Source organism: Tenrec ecaudatus, chromosome 15 (assembly GCF_050624435.1).
Source record: "Tenrec ecaudatus isolate mTenEca1 chromosome 15, mTenEca1.hap1, whole genome shotgun sequence".
NCBI lineage: Eukaryota > Metazoa > Chordata > Mammalia > Afrosoricida > Tenrecidae > Tenrec > Tenrec ecaudatus.
The window spans coordinates 30,024,412-30,050,669 of record NC_134544.1 but is presented as its reverse complement, the minus strand read 5'-3'; the positions used below and the strand labels follow the sequence as shown (position 1 = coordinate 30,050,669).

Sequence of the window (26,258 nt, the reverse complement as noted above, 5' to 3'; positions counted from 1 at the left end):
GGGGTCTGAGAAGAGATCTCCTCATCTTCCTCCTGCAAGGTGGCCGGTGGTTCAAACCTTGTGGTGACCAGCCCAATATGCCAGCAGTATGCCACCAGGGCTCCGGTAGGTTGGTTAGGGCAAGTTTAAAAAAAAAATTGAGCGATCAACTAGAGCAACAATAAAGAAGACAGTTGCCCAAATGCATTTCTGTATTCAACTACTGAAATGATCCCCGAGCAAGCGCGGGGGAAAATGGGTTCCCCGGGGGACGAGGCACAGAGAACAGCTGGAGGGACAGGGTCAGTGCCTGTGGAAATGGAGAGACTCACAAGAGACTGAGAAGGGCAGCAAGTAGGTGTCAGATGCGCAGAGCCAAGGGGCTTATCCACAGGGTGGCAGGGAGCAGCCCCACCAGCTAGCAGAGATCCCTGCTCTCTGTAAGTGCCATAAAGCAGGGCCATCAATGAGACAATTGGCGACCATGCGAGGCACTCACGCTGGCTCTGTAGCTTCACCTCTTCCTCCCACCACCACCCCTGCTTCAGGAGAGGCTCAACTCTCTTCTCAAGTTAACCCCTCCCCATCTCTGCTCCAGCTTCATCCCCTCCAGTCTCCTAATTAGGTGCCTCTCCCTCACCTGGTCTCTCCCTTTCAATTAGCTTCTTCCTCAGACAAACACATCCTCTCCTCTCCTAAACGGGAAAGAAAAAAGCACGGTCCTGCTTTCTCCCCCGAGCAAGCAGTCAAACTCACTGCTTTCCCTAATTGCTAGCCTTTTAAAGACGTATTTCCACCCTCAACTGCTTACTCCGCCTTAGCTCCACCAACTTCAGTTCCTGGGTTCATCTTTCTGTCCCCAGCCCTTCACAGAAACTTCGCTGATTGTCAGACCCCAGTTCAGCCAAGCCCCCGGCCTCAGGAGTACTTGTCGCTGGTTAGCCATGGCCCTGGGACCAACATGTTGGCTTCATGTGGCCTCCATGGCCCTGTCTCTCCGTGTCCTCAAGGAGCAGATGTTTGTGGGAAATTCCATTACCTTTTCATTCCACTTTCCCATTAACCTTTTGAGCCCCACCCCCCCCCTCCACCAGATGTGTGTGTGTGTGTGTGTGTGTGTGTGTGTGTGTGTGTGTGTGATCAAGATGCAGGAGGTAAATATTGAGCTGCTAACAAAAGGTCAGCAGTTCAAACCCACCAGTCGTTCCACAGGAGGAAGGTGAAGCTTCCATCAAGATGCATAGCCTCGGAGATCTTATGGACCAATCCATCTCTGTCCTCTGAGTTCATGATGAGTCGCAATCAAGTTGACAGCAGTGGGATTTTGGGTGGAGACACACACAAACACACGGTATTGTCATGTGCCATCACCATCACGCTGGTTCCGACTCAGAGTGACTCTATGCACAAAAGTGACACACTGCTCCATCAGCACAACTGCTGTGTCCGTCCATCTCATTGAGGATCCCTTTGTCCCTGGCTCTCCACTGTACCAAGCACCATGTCCTATTCCTGTCACTGGTGTATCCTGATAACATGGCTCAAGCAGTGAGTTGAAGTCTTGTCATACTCACCTCCAACGAGAATTCTAGATGTTTGTTTGTTTGTGGGAGCAATGCCTAGTATATACACATACCATACATATGTGTAGTGTGTGTGTTATAAATATGTAAACATTGTCTCCAGGAAGATTCAAGAAGTCCTGAATTAAAAATCATCTGTCCCAGATAAGAATCCTTTGTACAAGAGGCAGTTAGGATACCAGATACCTGGTCCGTGCTGCTTTAAAACCATGTTTGCAGTCCGTCCTTGGTTTCCAGGGGTGCTATAATGAAAACAAAAACAACCTCCCTGCCATCCAGACAACTTCAACTGATAGCAACCTGGGGGTGGACTGGGTTATGGGTTGGGCTACTAACCACAAGGTGAGCTGTTCGAGACTACCCCATGGGAGGAAGATGAGGCATTCTACTCCCATAGAGATTTACAAACTTGGAAGCACATAGGCATGGTTCAACTCTATCCTGTCGTGTCACTGTGAGGAGGCTGTAATGATAGAAAAGCTACTTCAGCCATCTGGAACCCAGGGTTCTCATTCCAGTTTTCTCACTTGAAGACTGTGCAGTCTTGGGCAAGTCACTGCCCTAAGTCAAGGCTACACCCTCTGTAAAAGCAGGCAATATGATTTCTTCTGGGCTTCCCCAAGCAGCAAACTCACTACAATCGAGACGATGCTACTTCCTAGCAACCCTATAGGCCAGGATAGCACTGTCCCTGTGAGTTTCCAAGACTGTAACTGTTTGCCTAACTCCTAGTGGGAGTAGAAAGCTCCAACTTTCTCCCTCAGAGAGGCTGGTGGTTTTGAACTGCTCATCTTGGGGTTAGCAGCCAAACGCATAACCATTAAATCACCAGGGAGTCTTCTGTGCTTCTCAGTACTATCTTAAAGATAAAAATGGATCACGAATTGTAAACACTGAAAATGTCAATCCATTCAATCAATTCTAGTGCACAGCAACCTGCAAGTCAGAGTAGTGTGAGAACAGACTGCCTCGCCCTGCTCCCTCAGAATGGTTGAGGGTTGAACCACCGACCTTTGGCTTAGGAGCCCAACTCTTTACTGCTTGTGCCACCAGGACTCCTTGCAAAATGCCAATCACGACCAAGATGGTGTTCATCTGGGTGAACTGGAGAAACAAATTCATAGACACTCACATGTGGATAAGAAAGAGCTTTATAGACAAGAGCAATTGCATATTGAGAAAACATCCCAGCCCCGTCCAGATCAAGCCCATAAGTCCGATATTAGCCCTTATGTCCGACATCAATCTATAAAGCCCTCTTCAGTCTCACGGAACACAGGCCATGATACCAAGCGCAGGACCATCACAGGCCAGTGAGTGGGAAGTCTTGTGGGTCCTGTGGTGGTGTAAGAACCTGAGTGCTGGCAGGGGTCTCCGCGTGTCATCTCCAGCTCCGAGGCGCTGGCTGCCATCAGCCTGTCTCCATGTGGCTTGTCAATGAGAATGCCTCGCATGGATGGAGCCTGCGTCCTGCCTCCAGTGAACTATTTATCACCTTAGTGCCTCCAAATGAGGCCATCAAGCTACGAACTGATTGACAGGGTAGACTCCACCCCTTCACTCTTAATCCTCTCAAACTGATAACAGATTATGTAATTACCACAAAGATGGTGGCGACTATCCAGCCACTGATTACTATCTTTTAAGACTTCTTGTGCTGTGGGGAGGGGCAGGCAGGGGGTCAATGGGGATTTTGAATGAACACTGAGTACGATGGTCTGGTTTGACTTGGATTTGTTCCCCAGTGTGTAAACTTGGGGCTAATCATAGCTATTCTAGCTACCTCCAAGAGCTCGCGTGAGGACCAAATGGAATAATGAATGCAGAGGGACGTTGCAGCTCAGCAAGACTGAGGCAGCTGCCATTTCTCACCCTCTTCTTTGTCCTGCTCCGCGTGCATTAATTGAGCTCCCTGAGCTAACAGAGGAAGGCTGCGCTCACAAGCGTCCCATCATGCCCAGTGGTGGCTTATCCCTATGAAATAACTCTGGAGTCAAATTAGACTCCGGTGAGTTAATCATGGGTAATGTCATTATAAGAAGCAGCAAATAAATGGATAATAATTGGCGACTTCTTGGTTTTTGAGACGGGACATGGAGAGAAAGAAGAAACTTGGTGAGAAAGATGGCCCTAATAGGAAGCATCTCCCCATCTGGCCACTTGGCCTCTCTCTTCAAGGCAGAGCCCTCCCTCCCCCTCCCCATCCCCCCAAGGAGGGCTGGTGTCTCTCTGAGGAACCAGGTGGTGAAAACATCCTTCTTGGCTTAAAATTCAGCCTCTTCCCTGATGCATGGGCATTCAGAGCATCTAGTAGTTTGAGCCCAAATTTCTAGCTCCTGAGGAAAAATGCCGCAGCTAGAACCATTGCATTTTCCCCTTCCCCACACCCTTCTCCTGGGTCCTACAGGGCCCTGCCAAGGTTCAGAGTAGTGAGCCTGGGGAACAGATGCAGACAAACCAGCAAGACTGACAAGGAGCCCTCCCTCCCTGCAGAGCAGCTAGCACTCCCACGTGATTGGTTAGGAGTTGCTGGGCTGGAGTTGGCCCATATCTCAGTCCAATAGAACAATTTCAGATCAAGGGTTTGTGCTGTGGACAACAGGTACTGTCTCCATACCCAGAGATCATGTAGATGATAACAACATAGAATCACGGAATGCTAAGAGGATACCCAAGGACTCTAATAATTTTTTAATGTTCATAAAAATGAAGGCTCAACTCCATCTCCAAAGTCATTTGGAGTTATGTGGTTTGGGTTGCATTTTTTAAAAATCATGTTATTGGGGGTTCATACAACTCTTATCACAATCCATACATACATTGATTGTGTCAAGCACATTTGTACATTTGTTGCCATCATCATTCTCAAAACATTTGCTTCCTATGTGAGCCCTTGGTATCAGCTCCTCATTTTTCCCCTCCCTCCCTCATGAACCCTTGATAATTTATAAATTATTATTATTTTGTCATGTCTTATACTATCTTACATCTCCCTTTACCCACCACCTTCACCATCCACCCCAGGGAGGAGGTTATATGTAAATCCCTGTAATCGGTTCCCCTTTTCCAGGCCACCCTCTCAGTATTACCATTCTCACCACTGACCCTGAAGGGATCATCTGCCCTGGATTCCCTGTGTTTCCAGTTCCTATCTGTACCAGTGTACATCTTTGGTCTAGCCGGATTTGTAAGGTAGAATTGGGATCATGATAGTGAGGTGGGAGAGGAGGGGGAGAGGAAGCATGTAGGAACTAGAGGAAAGTTGTATGTTTCATCGTTGCTACATTGCACCCTGACTGGCTCGTCTCCTCCCCGAGAGCCTCCTGTAAGGGCATGTCCAGATGCCTACAGATGGATCTTGGGACTGCAATCTGCAATGCCCCTCATTCACAATGATTTAATTTTTTGTTCTTTGATGTCTGATACCTGATCTCTTCTACAACTCATGATCACACAGGCTGGTGTTCTTCTCCCATATGGACTTTGTTGCTTCTCAGCTAGATGGCCAATGTTTATCTTCAAGCCTTTAAAACCCCAGATGCTATATCTTTTGATAGCCGGGCACCATCAGCTTTCTTCACCACATTTGCTTATGTACCCGTTTTGTCTTTGGCGATCATGTCAGGAAGGTGAGCATCATGGAATGCCAGTTTAATAGAGCAAAGTGTTCTTGCATTGAGAGGGGAGTGCTTGAGTGAAGGACCAATGTCCATCTGCTACCTTAATACTAAACCTATAAATATATGCACCTAGATCTATTTCCCCATCATCATATATAAATATATTTCCATATGTACATGCCTGTATTTCGACCTCTATAAATTCCCTTTGCCTCCTAGTTCTTTCTTCTATTTCCTTTTACTTTCCTCTTGTCCCACTACCGTGTTCAGCCTTCATTTGGGTTTCAGTAATTCCTTTCAGTTACATTTCCCTTGGTCACGCCCTACCAGACCTCTTACACCCTCCTTGCCACTGATTTTTATCATTTGCTGTTCCCTTGCTCCTAGGTTTGTTAATACCACTTCCTTTCCCCAATCTCCCCCTTTCTCATGTCCCCCCAAATCATTGGTCCCCTTGTTTTCTCCTCCAGATTGTTTATCCCACCGATCGAAAACAAGGCAGAGCAAAACAAAGCAACAAAAGAAAACTCAACAACAACAACAAAACCAAGGACAAAAAAAGAAAAGCCTGTAGATGGTTCAAAGTCTGTTTGTCGACCTTTAGGAGTGTTTTCCAGTCGAGTCTGATTCTGAGAAACACTATTAGATGCACCTAATCGGCTTGGGCTGCAGAGGGGCGCCCTGGTGGAGTAGTAGTCACACACTGGGTTGCTAAATGAGGAGTCAGCATTTCAAACCCACCAGCAAGTCCATGGAAGGAGGACAAGACTTTCTAATGCCGTAAACAGTTGCAGTCTCAGAAAACCCACAGGGGCAGGGCTGTGCTGCCCTGTAGGGCGCTGTGTGTAAAAACCAGCTCACTAGCAATGAACTTGGGGGTTTATTTTTTTAATCAGTGTAAAGAATTTCACCTTACAGGCTCTGAATAGATAAGAGGACGAAGACCTAATGAGTCAGCTGGTGTGCTCAAGGTCACACTGTTCATCTCAGTCACACCACTGCTAGGACCCAGATCTCTGGGTTTTCTGGGCCATGTTTCTCCCACACCACAGGATCCGTTATTCAATTGGTTTTTTGTTTGTTTGGTAGGTAGGGTGATTTTTAAAAAAGAAAGAATTTAAACACTGAGCATTAGGATCTTTTTAATGTCTTTATGGCTATAAGAAAATTTATCATAAGAAGAAGGCATCATTTTAATATTCCCTGGACAGCTCTTTCCAGAGACCTGGGCCATCGAAAGCCTTCCCCAGGGCCCTTCAGAATTCTAGGAAACAAAATTAGAGTTAATTAAATGTGTAATTACTGGTGATTGTGGCAAGCCTGCTTCTTTTAGGCCAGATGTGTGATGCAGGGGAATGATAGTGTTTGTGACTGTTGTGTCTTTTTGGAGGCTTCTGGGCCCCTTGTCTCGATTAGTAAGAGAGGCAAGTTTTATAGGACTGGGGGCCAGACAGGCTGCACTAACTTCAAAGAGCAAGCGCCACAAAGGGGCTTTGCACCCAGGCATGTTCACCAACATGTCGTCATGGGCTCCGTCCTCACAGCCCAGGCTCCCCCTCTGGTCCTGCATCCCTTCCCAGCCAACTGCTCCACAAATCTCGCTCCTTTTGCTAACTCGATGTCTGGTTCTTGACCTCCTTCTCTTTCCTGCTCCGGGGCTGTTCCTCACTGCAACCTTCCTCCGGCATTTCTGCTACTCTGACAGGCGCCAGTCTCTGACACACACATCCCCATCCGTGAGTTCTCAGGCCTCCCTGCCACCTCTGCCCCTTATGCAAAGCCCAGGAACCCCTTCTTGGCAATCATTCTAGTCAGAAAGCTAAATTCCAGCGGTGTGGGCAGACCACATTGGCAGTGAATGCCAATAAAAGAGGTGGTGCCCCTTTCTTCCCGGCCCACCTGTGCTAACGATTTGAAAATAAATCTCTCCAATAGCCCACATGCTGATTTGCTGAGCTTAATCAGATTCAAGGATTCAGAGTCATTTCCTCTATCTGAGACCCTGCTCTCCGATGCTGCTCCCCCCATTCCCATGAAGTAAGTAGAGTGGAGAAGGGCATATTTTGCAAGTTCTGGAGGAGAGGACCAAGGAGCCAACTGACCCAGCCAAAGCTCAGAAACTCAAACTCCCACTGCCAGTGAGTCGGCATCGACAGGGGAGCCTATAGGACAGGGGAGAACTGCGGGTTTCCAAGACTGTAAATCTTTATGAGAGTAGAAAGCCTCGTCTTTCTCCCAAGGAGGGGCTGGTGGGTTTCAAAGGCTTACTTTGGGGTTAGCAGCTCAACACTTAACCCACGAGACCACCAGATCTCCTCCAAGCAAAAGTTGGTTGCAAAGAGACTCTCCTAGGATCACAGCTTCATGTAGCCTAATAGGCTTTAACCCTTCTGGGTCTCTGATCACGTTCTTTCTGTAACCGAAGTCTACTCCCTCGGTAGGGAAGAAGAGGAGGAGGAAATCTTTGTTTTCATCTCCTGGAATGTTCCGATGGGTCCAGCTGTGGCTACAGTTCATGACTGCTGGGATATTATTTTTTTCTGGCTTGTTTGTTTTCTTTTTGAAAGATTCTATCTAGATTCCAGCAAACTTTCCAGCAAACAGTGCTCTCAGGCAGCTGGGGAAGGGAGGGCTGCGCCTTCCCTGTCATATGTCCTTAAAATAACACAAAGGGGGAGGCCAGTCCTCAGGCTCCCTGTGAGGGACCAAGCCTGGCATAATGAATTGGCTAATCATGAACGGGTCTGCTCCCGAGTTCCAGGCGATATGGTAATGAATTGCCAACAAGCCATTCGCCAGACTGCAGCCATATGGTGAGGGAGAGGACTCTGGCACATTGGAGCCATACTGTGGGTTTGTCTGCAAAATTCTTCCCATCCAGGACCTTCCTATCTCTATGGCTGCTAATTAACGTCCTGTTTAAGCTTCTGTTGTCAAAACTAATCGTGTGTTTGTTTTCGATGGCTGGGTCTTTCTCTTATCTGGTTAGGAAGAGTGACCATGGGAGGCACGAAGATGCTTTTGAGTTCACAGAACACCAGTGGTGTTTCCAATCTTTCTTTATTACCCAGTGGGTACCAGGCTCCACATCACCGGCGCGCGTTGGGGACTCGATTCACAAGCTTATTCAAACCAAGAAATGAGCGTCTTTCCTCTCAGAAGTGAAAACTGAGGATTCGGTTCATTCGTTGTTCCCGTTGTTCTTCCTTTCCGTGGTCCTACATCCGCCTGCCAGTCAATAAGTGAGGTCTCTGAAATGCGCGTGTTCGTATGGAAGTGATGATGAGGAATTAGAAGATGAAGGAGGTGCATTTAGCAGGATACGGCACTCTCAAGCACGCAGGGTCTGTTGGTTTGATAAGACATTTTGGAAAGCGCTATAGACATTGGCTTCTTCTCTGTTCCTCATTCACTACCTTGTCTCCTCCATTGGTTTCTTGGGTCATTATTCACCTGGGGATGGAAAGAACCAAAACCAAGTTCTGACCGGGTAGGGAGCCACATCGAGTTTCTGAGGCTGGAAGTCCTTTGAGGAGCAGAGAGCCTCGCTTTCCCCAATGGAGCCCCTGCTGGGTTTAAACCACTGACTTTGCCATTAGAAGGCCAATGTGTATCTCACAGCACCACCAGGGCTCCTCGGGGATATAGACAAAGAGAGTTCAGTAAAAAGAAAAAGGAGACAAGCGGCATTAACGACAACGGAATGCCACCCTGCCAGGTAACGGGATAAGGATCCAGTTCCTGTGTGGTATGAACCATCCGCACGCTCAGCTGCCGCCTAATGTGCAGAAGGTCCAGTCCACCCAGGCACCTCGGAAGAAAACCCTGGCAATCTACTTTGAAAACACCAGCGACTGGCCACCCTCGGAGCACACTTTTACTCTCGGGCATCGCCACCATGAACTGGCGGGGGCTCACAGCAACTGCTGTTTCAAATGGATTTGAACCAGTAAGCAGCCAAGCAACGAGCAAGGAGCAATTGTCTGAGGGATTGGGGAACAATGTGAGGTCAGGGGACGACATGACTCTGCCTGCTGCTTTGAACACAGCCAGTGTGGGTCCCCTCAGCCTTCATCTCCCCCTCCCCACCACGAAGATGGGAGTATCCTTTATCCCTCCCCCACCAACATCCTTCTGACAGCTGCTGTGACTTCCTGTTCCTCTTGTAAACGGATTTCTCTTTTCTAACCAAGTGGGAGAACCAGCGGAGTGGAGGCAGGAGGGAGGAAGGAAAACGGAGGCTGCAAAGCCCACTGAGTCGCATTCCGAAGATGGCCCTGGGGTCCCTCGCTTCCCCGGGGGGCTCAGTGGGAACAATCGCTCTCTGTTTCACAGCTCCACGATGCTCCCTGCACCCACAGCCTGCACCCCAGAAACAGCCGACGTGTTAATTGCAAGGTCAGGCCAGTGTCTTACGTGGCATCTGGGACGTGGAACAATGCAAACAGATTTCCATCTGTGGCCCCTTCCAGTAGTCCTCGGCCCCGAGTACCCACCCCACGTGAGAACGCAGCTTCTCGGCAGACGCTGACATTTTAATTGGAAGCATCTGCTGCCGTTTCTGTTATTTTTGGCCAGGTTTGGTTTATTTGTATGAGCCCGTGTTTGTGTACAGACCCGCCTCCGTGTTTCACGCTCGGCCCCGCATCAGCTCCTTCTCGTCTCCAGCAGCCTCTGGGGCGCAGGAAAGGGCCCACTTGGCTTCACCCCAGTCTCTTGGCATGTGGGGCTTTCTCCGCAGAAGTGGATGTGAGAACAGAAACGCACCTTCGTGGGAGAATAGCGTGTTCAACGAGAGGGGCCTGCCTCTTCCCACTTGCTGCCAAGGAAGGCTAGGGCCTCACCCTCGCAGCAGGAACCCGGCTCCGGTGGGACCTCTACTGGCTCCAGGCCCAGCCTGAGAGCCCCTTCCAGTTCTGACATACTAGGTAACAGGGGCTGCCACCAGCCTGTTCCCACCTGCATCTGCGACCCCATCCTTCCATTCCCCTCAGAAGACCCACCCCTGTCCCCGACCCCTGTCACCTGCCCAGAGCCTGCTGGGGTTGGCTACACCCTCCTCCCTCCTGATGGCCTGTCCGGCTAATGCTGCTGGTAGTCAATCAGCCAGTGTTTATTCTGTATGTGTTTCTGCTGTCCTCCGCCCTGGGCTAGGTTGACAGACACGACTTACACGGTTCTCGACATCATCCCGGGTTGGGAGGAGACCCAGCCTGGAGGCTAGGGACTGGCATTCACTATTGCCTGCCACTCAATAGCTCTGTCCTCTTGGGAAGTCATTCAAGCTCCCGGGCCTCCCTAGCTGGCACATTACAGGAGGTGGATCTGACAATGTCTACCAGGACCGGACAACTCTAGCCTTTATTTTTTTTTAAAATAAAGAGGGGGGCGGTGATGTCCACGCAGAACAAGATCAAAGGATCCTGAGTGCGTACATGAGCTATAGATGCAAATGGCCATCACAGGTCATGCAGGGGAAGGTCCTTGCAAGGGGGACAAGGGAAGGTGGGTCACACTGAGGGGACTGTCTGGGGCTCAGGGCAGGGAGGAACAAAGACACAGAGTTGGACAAGAGGATGTCAGTGGGGAAACGGGCCGGCTGGAGCAAAGAGGACCACAGTCACGGGCAGTGTAGATGCCAGTAGCTTCTGCCTTACAGCCATAGCCCCACCATGCAAGGAAGCGCGCTTCTCCACGGGAGAGCACATTCCGCCCTCAGCCCGCAGGAAACCAGCCCATGGTGAGCCCGTAGTGAACACGCAATGAATACCCAGCACAAAGGAGAGTCCCAGGTGAGCAGCGCCTTTCCCCTCAGCAAATGTGCACTCTGGGGCCAGACCCTTTGAGCTGAGTAAGCACAGGGTGCTAAGGGAAAAGGCAGAGGGGTCCCAAGCTCGGTTCAGGGTTCTGGGGAATTCTTCCCGGAAGAAGTAGCTTTTGAGGCCCTTGAGAAATGAATAAAATTTGGACAATGAGCAGAAAGAGTGAGCCCTCCCAGGTAACTCTTCACCATTTAAGGATGCATGAACAAGGGGGAGTAAGAACAGTGTGGGAAAGGACCATCAGCTAGGAAAGCCTGGTGATCCAGGGCCATTGAGCACAGGGGCAGATCTTTATCCACAGGCAAGAGCCTACCAAGCACCATTTGGACCCTTAAAATAATCTGGCACACTGTGATTTTCTCTGAGATAGAGAAGACTGGGATACTTTTCAGAAATATCATCTGGTATCATTAACCTAGGTGGAGGTGGGGTGTCTCTGGGAAACTGATTGGGGTAGAGATGCGTGCCCCTAACTGAGGTGGATCTGCTGAGTCAGTCTGTCCTGTCGATCACTGACCCGTCTTCACGTATGTTCTTTGCATGACTCTTGCATCTTCCTCTGAGTCTTGGGAAGAAGGGATTAAATTCCTTAAAGGCAGAGACTTCATCTTCTGTGTGCTGGCTGGGCTGCTCATAGACATTTAGGGACCTACAAAGTTTTTGTTTGGTTCGGTTTTCTTCTGTAAAGAGCCAGTGTTTATTTGGCATCCTTCCATTCATATGGACCATTGAAAGTTATGCGAAGCCACAAGCTCCTATAGTCAACAAGACTCTACTGAGAGCAAGTTCAAGGTGTCATGCTCAGATGAAAATGTCTGTCCTTGAGGAGTTTCCGATCCAGTTGAGGAAATCAGAAATGAGCATAAAATATAAACAGAACCACAAGATATAAATATCCTTCGGAATGAGATTTGAGTTGATTTCCTGGTGCCATGCCTTTCCCCCTCCCCTATGCCAGAGCCTTCAAGTCAATCGAAGAACCATGAGCCTGGCTCAGTCATGTCGATGGTCTTAACGATGCAAAAGATTCTAATACAGCCGATAGCCTTGCAATCCCCTTGAAAAGGTCAAGAAGCATCAGGGAAATGAAGGATCCACATGTCCAATCTCACTAACCAACTAACTCGACTAGAAACTTGGTCTTTTTCACCGCTTTCTTCTTCGTAAGCAGGGACACAAAAGGAGAGATGAGCCAGCCTGCCTGTCTCAGCCCAACTCCCTCTGTCATTTCTCCCCATCTCCTTCTCGACCTATGTCTGTCTCTTTCTCGCTCTCTCAAATCCTCCACGATCTTCTTTTCTGTCCCCTCTCTATATGCTTCCTTCTCTCTATTTCTGTTCCCCCATCTCCATCTCTTTAGGTTACAAATACATATATCCCCCCCAGGGAAACCCACTCCCCCTTCACAGTCAGTCTCAGCTCTAGCTTATTAACATGGAGGAGATAAAGGTTTAAAAGCAGAGGGAAAGACATTTACAGGAAAGCCAAGATAAGGTTGTGACTGGACTTCAGGTCACTGAGGGGCAGGAAAGGAAAAATAAATTAGACATAATGCAAAAGTTAAAACCAGGGAGGCCAAGCTACGGCATGGTGTCAGCACTCTGACGCCCTCATGGCGGCCCCTCTGTGCCCTGTGGGCCCTCCCCCTCCTCCCTTGGGTTCTTCTCCTAGGAGTTTGGGAGGTGGGGAGTGGGAGGGAGCCCATGAGGAGCTCTGTTGTGACGACCTCTCATTGGAGCAGCATCTAAGGGACAAAGTGGCTTCTCCTTGGAAGCAGATCCATAGGCTGGGTTTCTGCTGTGTAGAGGAAGGGCTAATGCTTCTTCAGGGTTGGGAGGTGGTCTTAGTTTCCTGGGGCTGCCACACAGAATTCCACAAGTGAGCCCCTGTCAAGAAGTGAAAGGTATTTTCTCAGAGTTTAGGAGGCTAGAAGTCTCTCTTTAGGGTGTCAGCTGGAGTGGGGGGAGAGGAAGGTTCTTCTTTGTCTTTTTAAGATTCTAATAACTTCCAACAATCCGTGATGTGTTCCTGGCTGGAAATGCATCTTGTCTTATGTGTCTAGGTCTTTTTTGCTCTTTTGTAAAATATCCCTCAGAGAAATTAGATTGAAGGCCCACCCTGCTTCCGCATAGTTTCATTAACATAACCAACAAGAAGCCCGGTTCCAAGCAGGGGAGTATCTACAGGGACAGGTCTTAGGGTTGGAGGAACACAATTTCATCCCTGATCAAGGTCTTAGAGAAGGTCTTGTCTGTCCCCCGTTTGACAGATGGAGGAAACCAGAGCCTGAGAGATGGGGCGGACCAAAACCCCACAGCTGGTTAGTGACTGAACTGAGGCCAGAAGCATGTCCCCATTTCCCCGTCTCCTCACCACACCTCCCCGGCTCAGGCTCTGCTCCCAGCTTGGACAGGAGACTGCAGGTCGCATATTTAACCTCTGTGAGCTTCACAGTTTGTATCCATCAAATTGGGAGATGTGGTAGCCAGCATGTTTGAGGGCTTCTTGTAGTGTCAAATGCTTCTTTGCATATTACATTTAAACTTGGTACCTGGTACATGTTGTACCAACCCAAACCAACTCCCCAACCTTCAAGTCCATTCTAACTCATGGCAAGTCCATGACTAGAACTGGGCTCCAGGGTGTTTTCTGGGCTGTAACCTTCAGAAAAGCAGATCTCCAGCCCTTTCTTCTGCAGTGCTGCGGGGTAGGTTCCATCCACCAACCTTTAGATTAGTCGATAGCAAACCATGTGCACTACCCAGGGACCTCGCCAGGTTATACAAGAACCATGGAAATGCCCATATCACAGGGAAAATAAGCCTCTGAGAGGTTAAGTAAACTCCTTAAGGTCACATGGCCAGTCTAGTTGGGAGTTAAACCCTGATCGCATGGAGTGGGAGTATTTAGCATCCCCATCCCCAACCCCTTCCCACCCTGCTATGTTCAGCAAGTCCTGGAGGACAGTGAGAAGTATAAGGAATTAGAGACCAGACTCTCCCACCCTTCCAGCCCCCCAAGCTGCCCCTGGCAGCAGAGGCAGGGAGGCCACCCAACCCTCACCAAGGGCAGCCCACAGGGGGACAGTCTGGCCCACTCTTGCATGGATGCCTCATTCCTTCTGCCTCTTTAGGAAGTGCCTGGACCAGTGGTCCATCCAGCTGAAGATGAAGAAGCATCCACAGCCTTGTGCTGAGCTGTCTGCCCCACCGATACAAAGATAGACGGAGGCTCAAAGCCCCCTTAGAGCAGGAAGGTGGTACCATATGCCTTCAGCGAGGTGGGAGCTCACTGGCTTGGCCTAGTCCACAAAACTTGTCTAGTCCTAGTCTAGAGTGAACGGTTTGTGCCACCTAGGGGTGTAAAACACATGTTGTGGTTGTTGTGTGCGGTCACGTTGATTCTGTGTCATAGCACCCTTCGAGACAGTAGCACTGCCAAGTGTCCCTGTGTTACTCTGGGTAGACACTCATATGTGTCTGAGAAAGAGGTTTAGATACAAGAGCAATTGAACATGGAGAAAACATCCCAACCCAGTCCAGATCAAGTCCATAAGTTTGATATTAGCTTACATGTCCGATATCCTTTTAGTTTCTGGTACTGAGCTTCTTCGTCATCTCTTATTTCTGTGTATTTGATTTTTGTGTATTATATATGGAGAAGGCCATGTGTACAGGCCCTGCTTGTGACATTGAAAAACGGCATTGACTGTGAAGAAATTGTTGATCTTCCTAAATTCTGTAATAAAATCTCTAGCTTCCTTTCCATCGCCAAGACCCTACTTTCCAATGACAGATCTTTGCTCTTTATTTCCAACTTTTGCCGTCCAGTCTCCAATAATTACCAATGCATCTTGATCGTGTGTTTGACCGATTTTAGACTTGAAGATATTGGTAGAATTCTTTCATTTCTTCATCACTAGCTTTAGTGGCTGGTGCTTACATCCGGATAATTGTATTGATTGGATTTCCTTGAATCGAAGTAGATAAAATCCCCTCACAGCACTGTACTTCAAGATAGATCTTGAAATAGCCTTTGTGACAATGGCTGCAAGTCCATGCCTCCTAATCAAAAGGAATGTCATTCCCAGCATAATAAATCATAGGACTTTCTGATTCAAAATGGAAAGCACCATCCCTTTCAGCCCACAAATGCCTAGGATATTGATCTTTATGCATTCCAGTTCATTTTTGACAACTTGCAACTTTTCTAGGTTCAAGTATAAAGTATGTTTTCCTGTCAAAGAAAATATCAAAATTCTCTTCTGCCACCAGCAGCAGTGAAATATCTTAGGATCAACTTTTCCTTGCCCAAAAGGTCGTCACTTTGTACCCATCGCCACTTGGTGGGAGAAAGAGAGGCAGTCTATTTCCATAACGATGTACACTCTTGGAAACCTTTGGGGGGCAGTTCTACTCGGTCCTATAGGGTTGTTATGAGTCAGAATTGACTAAATGGAAGTGGGTTTATTTGGCGTGGTGAGGGGACATTTTCCCTGACCAAGTCAACTCCTCCTTTTTTTCCTTTTAAGGACCATTCCAAGTATTTTCTTTGTAGCATCACTTCCCAGTCCTCTATTCAAAGTAGAATTTGTAGCTCCACTCCCATCAAGCTCTGTATTGGTATTTGGAAATTAACCTCAAGTACTGACTTCGCACAGTGACTCCCCCCTTGCTGCTCAGCACCCACCCTGCAGATAAGTGGCATCACTGAGAAGGACTCATAGGATCAGCTGGGAGGGCACTCAAGTACCTAGACTTGACAGAGAAGGAAGTTGGAGCTAAGTGGAAAGGAAAGGGCAACTAACTCAACTTGCCCACATTCTCCCAGGAAGAATCCTCCCCTTCGTGCCCAGCAGTGCTCTAGAAAGGCATCTCTTATACAAGCCAGTGCCATTGCAAGGAGAGTGTGGACCACAGAGGGTGCTTCAGTGTCACACAGGGTGCAGGCTTCCATCTATATGTCAGCAGCTCACTCTGTTAGGCAAAGCCCTGCTGCAGGGCAATGCCTTGGGGATGACGTACTTGGAGACAAGTAGACTGTGACCTCATGATTCTGAGTCATTGTCATAGCCAGACTCTCAAGGGAAGAAGGACGTGGAACATAGTGGGCTCTCGGCTACTTGGAAAGCTATTTGAAAAGCCTAACCCAGCCAACTAAGGTTTAAAACATTGCACTGAGCTCAGAAGGGAAAGAGGAGACTGGGCAAGGAAACTGAGGCAGGATCATGGATGTTGGCCCTGGGACACATTCCGGTGCTCATGAACCATCCCTGGAGTACAAGATCAATCCCAGTCCCTGTCAGATGGTGAAAGTGAGGCTCTTTAAAGGACTCTGGTCCTAACCACAGGAACCCTGATGGTGTAGTGGTTATGAGTTGGGCTGCAATCTCAAAGGTCAGCAGTTCAAAACCACCAGCTGTTCCAAGGGAGAAAGATAGGGCTTTCATAAAGAGTTAGCCTCAGAAACCCACAGGAGCAGTTCCACCCTGTCCTATTGGTTGGCATCAGGGAGAATAAGAGAGAATCACAATCATGAGGAGCTCAAGAATCGGAAGTGAACTGGCCAGCCTGGAAGGAATAGTCAACAAGGAAGCAAAGCCCCGTGGGGAAACATCCAGCTATGGCAGAGGGTCCTTACTCCATTGTACACCTTCTACACCCAGAGGAGCCCTCGTGGCATAATGGGTTATGATTGGGGCTGCTAACCCCAAAGTCAGTAATTCAAAACCCCCAGCAGAAAGATGAGGCTTTCTACTCCCATAAAGAGTTACAGTCTTCGAAACCCACAGGGGCAGTTCTGCCCAGTCCTACAGGGTCTCAATGAGTCCGAATTGATTCAATGCCACGTGAGGCTTTTTAGTACCCAGCAATCGGCTTGGTCCATACAAAACAGTCGAGAGAAATTTGTTGGAGTGCAGTTTAGGTCTGAGAGAGGCTTCCAGATCCCTCTCCATCATCTTGGCAGGTAACACCCAGCTTTCCTGGCCAGGCCCTGCTTACTGGAACCCTGTGCCCAATGCCACGAAGAAACTGCAATTCCCCTCTGCATTGTTGCTCATTACTAAGAAAAATGATGGCTTGATCGTCTTCCAGCAAGAGAGAGCCATCTATTTCACTTGGAAGTTGGGTAATTGATTAGGGCAATAGATTTTCTTCAGGGCAGCCTCTCCGGGAGAGTCTGGCTCGTCACAAGATTTACATACATCAGGCTCGCCGTGCCTTCAAAGTTTGTCTTTGAGGATGAGGTCACAGCCCCATTACTGGAGTGGCTGGTGGCTGGAAGGGTGGGGAAGGTGGAGTGGAATTCCCAGACATCATTTCTCAACCAAGAAGGCCATGTCTAGTTCAGTTTGTTCTCAAGGACTTTTTCCTGTCAGTAACTTTTAGGTGAATCCATCGCCAGCAGTCTACCTGCTCAGGGTCGTGATCAGAGCAAATGATTCTGTGAGGTTCTCTGCTGACTGAGCTTCATGGCACAAGGGTAAGTTAAAAAGCATTCCTGAACGATCATGGAAAAACTTTCAGAAGCAACGATGGCAGTTCTCAGATCCTCGTGCCGCGAAGTGTCCTTGGGTCAGTTCAGCCTCACAGCCCCCTCATGCGCGACCGGGTCCTGTGCTGTCCTCACCAGGGTGGCCACGAGCCCAATGTTGTGACCACTATGTCAATCCTTTCCCTGGACATTCCTTTAGAAGGACTAAGGGTGCATTTCTTTTCAATACTGGATACCAAAAAGGTGTGAATGGGGAGAGTTCAGGGATGGCAGGGGATAAGATAAGGTTTCCCAGTGAAATCCCCAAATGGCACAGACATGACGGGCTCACGGGTCCCCTGCACTGGGAAGCTCCCAGAGGGCATCATGCCCATGATAATGCTGATAGCTACACTTAAACCATGGATCGGTGCCAGCACATCATCTGCCTTGTCTCCCACTTTATCAAAAGCAGAAAAGACCCGGGCTAGTGCAATCGTCAGCCTTTCTCAAAATCCCCAAAACAAAAATACCGTGAGTTTCCCACTGAGCATCCTAAGAGCATTGGTTTCTCTGGGACGTTTTGGAGGACGGCGTCACAATGGCCTTTGTGGTATCCCCTGGCCTGGAGCAGAATCAGCCTCATGGAGCCGAAATGCATGGGAATGGCAAGAACACGCTTGTCAATAACTATTAGTTCAGTGAGTGAGTGAGTGACACTAGAATTTCCAGGTGATTTTCAATCTCCTATAAATATGGATTATTAATCTCATGAATAGAAAGAAGCTGCCTTGCCATGCTGACAAGAGCATCCCTGAGCTCAAAGGAGGGTTACGGAGTGTGGGCGGAGTGTAGGGCAGGGGCGCAGCCTCCACTTTCATGGGACGGGCTTGGCTTAGTAGCCAGCTGCTTGGCCTCGGGTGGGTCTTTTCATCTCCCAAGCTTCTGTTTCCGTATGAAAGAGACTTGGAAATGGAACACAGACAGCATCGTGGGGAACAGAGGACAAAATGAAGCTGGACCAAGCTAGTGCTTGGTGTCCTCCCCAGCTCCCCTCCCATTGACAGCTGGGAGGGCAGACCTCCGGGCAAGGCCACAAGCTGACGTGAGTTTGGTGAGATCAGGGTAAGTGACTACCAGCTTGACTTGGTAGGCTTCGTGGTGAGGACAGAACTCTTCCCACAAATTCTCCTGACTCTCGTGAGCTTCGGCAGACACGATGACCTCTCCAAGTAACTCCTCCTGAGACGCAGCCCTGGCGGATTTGGTCGGGCTGGGATTCCAAGACATTCCAGGATCTGCACAAAAGGCAAGCCCTCAACCCAGCCAAGGCGCCCTCAGCCCTCTGCCTCCCAGTAGATAACGATGCGTGTGGGTTGACAGTGCCAGCCTCAGGGTAGCCATGGGAAGTGACATGCTGTTTCCTGGTGGAAATGAAAGGGTCCCTAGTAGCCCAAAGGCCTCTCAGCTGGAGAGCTTATTATTCCCTTCACTGTAGCACCAAACCTCAGGCCAGCACCACATAAACACCCATGCCGCTACCCATCTTGCCTGATTCGCTTCTTCCGACAGCCTTTGTCATGGCCTGGGCACGTTTCTCCTGGAGGGGAAGGCACCTGCCAATTCTTGGCTAGGAATTATGAACCATGCAACTCTAGGCATCCCGTTCCCTGAGCTTCCTGCCTAGATCTTTCTCACCTACTGACTGATGCCGAAACCTGTATCTTTAGGATTGAGCGCATTCAATTCAAGACTACAGTCCTCTTCCTTAAGAAGGAATGTTAGGTTCTTAGCCCGTGGCCATGAGTCGGTTTCAACTCCTAGCAGCCCTATACAGGGTTTCTTTTGATTTCCTGTTGGACACTAGACCGCGTGCGACACAAACATGGGCCGCGGTCTCAATGTCACTCTTCCTCCCTTTGGAACCACTCAGAGCAGTGTTTGGTTCTGATGGAGAAGGAAGCTGGAGGCTGGTCAAGGCTGTGATCTCTCTCTCTCTCTGCTTTGATCTATGGACTGGAGCACTCACAGAGGAAACCATGCCCTGTACACAGGCCATCTCATCAGTCCCAGTAAATACCATGTGTGTGTGGGAGGGGGGCCTGGCTTTTACTCCCCTCCTGCCCTCCCTTCCTCCATCCCTCCCTGTCCTTTTTCCATTCTCTCATCCCCCCACCCCCAACACCTGGCCTTGCTGTCACTGGCAACCCTTATGTCAGGTTTCTGAAACGGAATCTTTACAGGAGCAGACAGCTGCGTCTTTCTCCCTGGGAACAGCTTGTGGCTTTGAACCACTGTCTTTGTGACGAGCAGGCAATGCCTAACTGACAGTATCTCCAGGGCTCCAGTTAGGTTCTTAGGAGGGGAAAAAAGATCATTGGTTATGGAGAGCAATTAGAAAATAGTTTACATAACAGTGCATGTACTGTTTATACTCGTGGTATAAGCCGAGTGTTTCAACACTTTTTTAAAAATTTAATCATTTTCTTGGGGGCTTGAACAACCCTTATCACAATCCAAACATACACACATCCATTGTGTCCAGCACATTTGTTGCCCTCATCATTCTCAAAACATTTGCTTTCTATTTAGCCCTTGGTATCAACTCATTTTTACCCTCTCCCCACTCCCTCCTTCCTCATGAACCCTTGATAATTTATAAATTATTATTATTTTGTCATGTCTTACACTGTCTGACGTCTCCCTTCCCCCACTTTTCTGTTGTCCATCTTCCAGGGAGGGGGTTATATGTAGATCCTTGTGATCCATGCCCCCTTTCTACCCCACCTTCCCTCCATCCTCCCAGTATTGCTACTCTCATCACTGGTCCTGAAGGGATCATCTGCCCTGGATTCCCTGTGTTTCCAGTTCCTATCTGTACCAGTGTACATTCTCTGATCTAGCCAGATATGTAAGGTAGAATTGGGGTCATGATAGTGGGGGGAGGAAGCATGAAAGAACTAAAGAAAAGTTGTATGTTTCGTTGTGGCTCTACTGCACCCTGACTGACTCGTCTCCTCCCCACAACCCTTCTGTAAGGGGATATCCAGTTGCCTACAGATGGGTTTTGGGTCCCCACTCTGCACGTCCCCTCATTCACAATGATATGAGTTTTTGTTCTTTGATGTCTGATACCTGATCCCTTGGACACCTCATGATCACATAGGCTGGTGTTCAGCACAATTTTTATGCCGTTTTTTGTGGTAAAATTAGGTGGCTCGGCTGATATTTAGGTCAGCTTATATTCAAATATATTCGGTACTTTAAGAATAATTCACTTATGGTAAGTGCTATAGAAAATCAGATATCTGGAATGCCAGATTAACAAAATATCTTTGGATAATAGCTTAAGTTTGATATCTTCAGTTAACTATCTTAACTCCTTAATACTAAACATATGTAACATCTTCTAGATTCACTGTCTTCTATCCCATCATAAAGAATAAGGAGTAAGATAGGAGACATAGTTTCCCAGTTTTGAACCCATGCTTCCAAAGAAGCAATAGGCTAGCGAAGGTAGATAGAGGTTCACTTGGGTGAAAAAGAAGATAGTGTTCTACAAGAGGGAGAAGAGAAAGGGGGCAAGACAAGCAACTGGGGCGTTGGTAAGTAGTTTAAGTTGTTGAACACAAAATTCATTATCTGAAATGTAAACCCCCACCTCATTCTCAATTAAAAAAAATAAACAGTTAAAAGAGAATGTTGCTACCTTCCCAAACGTCTGTTCAGACTTCCGAGTGCTCTTGGAGACCTTCCATCCTATTTCATCCAAACCACAAATAGGAAACCTGCCACTGCTAAGTCCATTCTGATGCACAGTGACTCTGTGAGACAGAGAATTGCTCAGGAGGGCTTCTGATATGGTAAATCTTTACCAAAGCAGGCTACCTCTGAGCAGCTGGTGTGTTTGAACCACCCACCTCTCCATGAGCAACTCAATGGTTAACTCACTGAACTAGGAGGGCTTCTCTCATGTCTCACAGCTGATACCAAGATCATGCCACTTACTCCTTACTACCTATCCAGGAAACTGTCTGTTATGGGTTCAGTATAAAAAAATTAGATAATCTTTTTAAAAGCGATGTTAGCATCGATCTTATTATTTGGATGCATCCAACAGTAAATCTCAAGCATCACTCCTCCCGGGGGTCGTGGGGGCCCAGGGAAGAATCCTCACCTTCTGCCAGGTTCCCTGCCAGGTCAGTGCACCTGCATCCACTCGGTCGATGCATGCCTGTTGTCATGAGCTGGACATATTTCAACAAAGAAGTTAATGGATGAAAACCGGGTCCATCACAATGTCCTCCTCAGCAGGTGGCACAGAGTCCCTGTGAGTTGAGGGTCGGTTGACTCTATGTCAGGTAGCAACAACAAACAACCTCCCTCTTGCTCCCCACCCACCCACCAGTCATTCACTCCCTGAGTATTTACCACCTGCCTGGCATGTGCCAAGCAGAATGCTCCCAAACTCACTTCCATGGGGCCAGTTTCAGTTCATAGCAACACCATAGGACAGAGTAAAACTGCCCCTGTGGGTTTCTGAGGTTATGAACCTTTACAAAAGGAGAAAGCTTCAGCTGCCTCCTGAGTTGCTGCTGGTGGTTTTGAACTGCTAACCTTGCAGTTAGCTGCTCAACACATAACCCCCGATGCCACCAGGGTTCCTTCCCACCAGTAGATCTTAGTGTCTTTTGCCATGCTCAAAAGAACAACCAAAAAGTCCGTTGCCACCGAGTCAGTACTGACTCACAGCGATGTCCCTGTGGGTAGTCCAGCCTACCGGCTTATGGGGACAGGCAGCCCAGTCTTTCTCAGAGCTGCTGGTGGTTTTGAACTGCCTTTCACAGATCACAGCCCAACCTGTAACCACTGCATCACATGGAAAACAAGCACCCCCACCCATATTTCCAACCTGTTAAGTGCATCAAGAACTGCTGAGATGGAGGCGTAACACAGAGCCCCAAGGAGGGACCTCTCCCTGGCCTCGGGGAGCCAGGAAAAGCATCCTCGCAGAGCCGTCGCTCCAGTAACTGCCGTCCGGCTCAGCCAACCGTGATCAAGGATTAAGGCACAGTAACCAGCACGCACTCTTGTGTTTTACGCCAAGAGATGGATAGTGTAGAGGATTGGAGTCGAATATTTCCCCCAGCTCTTTTATGACTAAAACAGAACCAGAGGATCTTGGGACTTGGTTCCCCTCTTCATTACAGTGCCATCTTATTCCCTTCTCCCTGGAGAGCAAAGCCAATGGCAAGCAAGCTGGTTGGCACAGGTGTCTGGGAGAGGTGGCATGCCCACCCTGCTCCTGGCAGGCTGATGGAGTGCCCCAGCTGGCGGGGGGCCAGCCCGGTGGCATGCAAGTAATAGAATACACAATCTAAATGCAAACGTTTGGAGCCTGTTTGGGGAATCAATTAACAATACGCATATACATCCATTTACAAAAATAGCCGTGTGCTGGAGTGTACCCGCATTGTAATTGGAAACTGAAACAATACCAGGAGGAATAATCATTAAAAGGAAATCCTCTCCAAAAGGCCAAGAATAATATTAAGAAAAGAAAATAAAAAATGCCATCCATCTGCAGAGTTGTCTCCTTAGGGAAGCACTGCAGAGTACACTAACAAGCACCCGAATCTGTGTATAAATGAACTGAAATCCACCCAGGCAACTGCAAGTCAGGTGGGGTGTGGATGGAAGAAAATATATCCCTTGCAGATTAGCTGCCTCTGAAACGGCTATAGTTCTATTGGATGGCTTCTTGTGGGAACTGGAATGCTCCTGGGATGGGCACGACCCTCGGGGGAAATCATTCTTCATCTGCCCATCTGCAAGGTCCCCGGCCTTAACTCAGAGCTTGGAACAATCCTCTCCCACCTCCACGCCTGCGTGGCCATGAGTTAGCGCATGCACGTGCACGCACACACACACACACACACACACGCATGCATGCATGCCCCCACCCGTTGGAATCCAAGACACATAATTTACTGTTAGTTGCTAGGGAGGTGTGTGAGACCCTGACAGAGAGCTAATTGGACTAAGGGGCCAGGACTGAACACAAAGATGGGAAAGAACACTGATAAACCGCAACCTGGATGCTTGGTGATTAAAAAGGTGTCAAGCCAAAACATCTCTTGCCTGAAAAATTCAGCTAGAACCTCAGACAAATCTCATGGATCTTGGCCCTTGGCCCTCACAGCCAGAGGTCTGGAGGCCCTGCAGCTGTGGGGCCACTCTGGGGTTTGACTCTAAGGTGAATTCTCTAAGCAGACACCAGAGTTTGCTGGGACCCAGAGCTAGGAATTATGAGACTTGGTGCTGCAAGCCGCAAGCCTCATGTAGACGGATGAGAGGTAACAGCTACTGGAACCCACCACCGGGTCACTCAGAGGTCCCTGGGCCAACGGGCAGCCCTTGTATCCACCCCCTTGATCCTAAAGGTGGAAATCATGCTTGCTATGTATGTTCTTCCAGTCTGAAAGGATGCTTTCCCTGTAATCGTGAACTGAAGCGTCAGCTCTGTAGGGCTCTCTCCCATCAGGGGGAATAATCAAGACCCGATTGATGGAGATACAAAGTCCATCATCAAATAGGCAATGGTCCCAACCAGCCGTAAAGCCCCAACTAGCATGTCCAAAACGTCCTACAAAGACGTGACCACGTTTATGTTTACCCATGACAAGTGACCAATCACCTGAAAAAGAACTGGGATCATGAAAGGTCAGTACAAAGCAGACCATGCACCTACCAGTGGTGTCCCCATGTGGCTGTGGTTGTTGTGAGGTGTCATCCAGCCAGTTGTGACTCAAGGTGACCCTGTGTGCAACAGAACACCGCACTCCCATGGTGGCAGCCACGACGCCAACCCATCGCGTCGAGGGTCTTCCTCTTTCTTGTTGAACTCTACTTTCCCAAGCATGACGTCTTCTCCGGGGACCGTTCCCTCCTGATAGCGTGTCCAAAGTACAAGATCTAGTACTTAAGATCATGTCCTCACCCTCCTCACGTCTAAGGAGCATTCTGGCTCTACAGTTACCAACACAGATGGGTCCATTCTTCAGGCTCTCGTGTTACATTGACACCCTTCCTCAACACCAGAACTCAAAGGCACCGAGTCTTCTTTGGTCGTCCTTATCCACTGGCCAGCTTTCGCAGGTCTATGAGGTGATTGAAAATGTCATGTTTGGGGCCAGGTGCACCTTAATCTTCAAAGTGACATTTTTGGTTTTTAACACTTTAAAGAGGCCCTTTGCAGTCGGTTTGCTCCATGTAATAACACCTCCTTTGAAGTCTTTGACTGTGGCTCCCTGTAATATTAAATCTCTGACAACTTTAATCTTTCGTTAATTGGGATGCTGTTTATTGGCCCAGCTGTGAGAGTTTTTGTTTTCTTTAGGTTGAGTTGTAATCCATATTGAAGGCTTCAGCCTTGATCTTCATCGATAAGTGCTTCGAGCCTTCCGCACTTTCAGCAAACAAGGTTGTGTCATCGGTATACTACAAGTTGTTCATGAGCCTTCCTCCAGTCCTGATGCCGCCTTATTCTTTATATAGTCCAGGGTCTTGGGTTATTTGCTCAGCATACAGATAAAATAAGTACGGCAAAAAGAAACCACCTTGACTCATACCAATTACATTGCTCATTGCATGTTCTCTTCTGAATCCGTCTCGAATATCTGGAAGTCCCTTGTCTATGTACTGCTGCAACCATTGAGGAGTTATCTTCAACACCCCATTTTGCATGCTTGTGATATTGATGATACCATTCAATCATTTCCTCCTTCTGTTGGTTCAGCCTTCTTTGCAGTGGGCATGAATGTGGAATTTTTCTAGTTGGTTGGCCTGGGAGCTGTCTTCCAAATTTTTCAGCCTTTTTTAAAATGCTATTTTCACAGTGATATCAATAGCACAGAACAGCACAGGTGCACAAATCGTGAACACTCAGGAATAAACAAAAGCCGGAAAATCCAAATTCACCCAAGGATCTGGGAAGAAAGGCTTGAGAGTCTACTTTGGAAAGCTCACAGGCTTTGAAACCCCTATCAAGTGCAGTGCTACTCCAACATGCATGGAGATTTGGGACAAAATAAATGCCTTTTAAATGGGGACTATGAGCGGGATTTGTGCTGCTGAATGTTCCTTCCAGCAGTGACCACGGTGTGCCTAGTCCCCACTCTATTTTCTGAGCATCTCTGGGACCTGAACAGCTGGGCCAGACAAGAGTGATGTGCGTGAGAGAGGGCCACCTAAGACTCCCATCACCCCAGCACTTTCATAAGTGATCTGTCAGCAGTCATGTACACATACTTTTGAAGGAAGTTCATGAGATTTTACTTGGAGTTTTGCTCTGGTAGGGACTCAGTGCCCATTTGATGATGCACTTTGCTTCTCAACAACCAGATCTTAATTATTCACACCAATGCAGAGTAGTGCTAGGCAGAGCCTCAAAAACCAAACTCACTGCCATCAAGTTGAAGACAGGAACTTTTTTGTTTGCTTAATACTTTTATTGGGGGCTCTTACATCCCTTATCACAATCCATACATTCATCCATTGTGTCAGGAACATTTGTACATGTTACCATCATCATTTTCTAAACATTTTCTTTCTACTTGAGCCCTGGGTGTCAGCTCCTCATTTTCCCCCTCCCTCTTCCACCCTCCCTCCCTCATGAACCCTTGATAAGGTATAAGTTGTTATTTTCATATATTACATCATCCATCCTCTGACTCCCTTCACCCACTTTTCTGTTATTCGGCCCCCTGGGAGGGGGTTAC

The 26,258-nt window shown here is 48.3% G+C and overlaps 1 protein-coding gene across 1 annotated transcript in view; it reads left to right on the top strand.

Annotated features, from left to right (window-relative positions):
- Positions 1-26,258, top strand: part of SLC14A2 (solute carrier family 14 member 2) — a 207,266-nt gene that overhangs the window by 9,866 nt on the left and 171,142 nt on the right. The window lies entirely within an intron of this gene.